Raw genomic sequence first — 1,342 nt, 5'->3', positions numbered from 1 at the left:
TGATGCCTCTTATGCCTAATTTTTCTCTCAATTTTTCTCTTTGTTGAACATGCACGCTAACATTGCACATCCAGCGAAGCATATTGGCTTCATTTCTTTCAAACCTAGACATGTCCTCGGCTGTCACAACCTATGTTTTACTGCCATGTAGCATAGCTGTTTGCACACAGGCATCATACAATCTTCCTTTCATTCTGAGAGATAAGCCTTTTGTTGTCAGCAGAAGTAGGAGTTCTCTGAACTTTGCCTGGCCTAATCTTATTCTCTCAGCTACACTCTCGGAGCATCCACCTCTGCTACTTACTTGGTCACCTAGATAACGAAGCTATCTACTACCTCTAGATTGCCCTCTTGGCAGTTGATGGAGTCTATTTTCTGCACATTTTCAGCGTTTATTGTACTTGTGCAGCTTCCACATACAAAAGCTATTTTCCCTGTTAGCTTTCTTCTGATATTGCTGCACTTTTTATATGTCCAAAGCTTACACCAGGTGCATCTTATGGAGTTTCTACCTACACCTTTTCTACAGATCAAGCAGGGTCATCTACTTGAAGGGATTTGTGATTTGTCTACCTTCCTACTTAACTTACTGAGACTTTGGTTTTTGCTAGGTTAACTCTAAGGCCCTCCGATTCTAGACCTTGCTTCCATACCTAGAATTTCTTCTTTAGTTCAGCTATAAGAGCAAGGTCATGAGCATAGAGGAGCTCCCAGGGGCAGACTGTCTTAAATTCCCTTCTTTTAAATTCCTGGAGGACTATGATGAACAAGAGGGGGATAAGAACCAACCCTTGGTGAACCCCTAATTGTACCCTGAATTCTTCACCGTACTCATTGTCAACCCTCACCTTACTGGCAGCGTCCCTGTACATAGCTTGTCCAGCTCACACCAACCACTCATCTATCTCTAGTTTCCACATTGACCACCAGATAAGGGATCAGGGGACCTTGTCAAAGGCTTTCTCTATGTCAATGAAAGCCAAATACAGACGTTTATCTTTGGCTAAGTATTTCTCCTGCAGCTGCCTTACCTGAAATATAGCACAAAGCCAAACTGCATCACACCTAGGCTTACTCTCTCCCTAATTAGTTGAGCTATAACACTCTGTAGCTTTTATCACCTTATCCAACAATTTGATATCTCTGTAATTATTTCTTAGGCATCACCTTTATCTTTGAAGTTCCAGTATCTTCTGTCATTGCATGGGCAAAAGCATTATTTCCTGCTCAAAGAATTTCCCGTCTTTACTAACAATAGACTCTTCCAGGTGAATTTTACACCATTTTCAGAGTTGAAGGACTGTCCATCCAAAGAATTTTGAAGAGATTAAAACATGTAAAA

This window comes from Octopus bimaculoides, chromosome 3 (assembly GCF_046866305.1).
Source record: "Octopus bimaculoides isolate indiv1 chromosome 3, ASM4686630v1, whole genome shotgun sequence".
Classification (NCBI taxonomy): Eukaryota; Metazoa; Mollusca; class Cephalopoda; order Octopoda; family Octopodidae; genus Octopus; species Octopus bimaculoides.
This window is presented reverse-complemented; position numbering follows the sequence as displayed.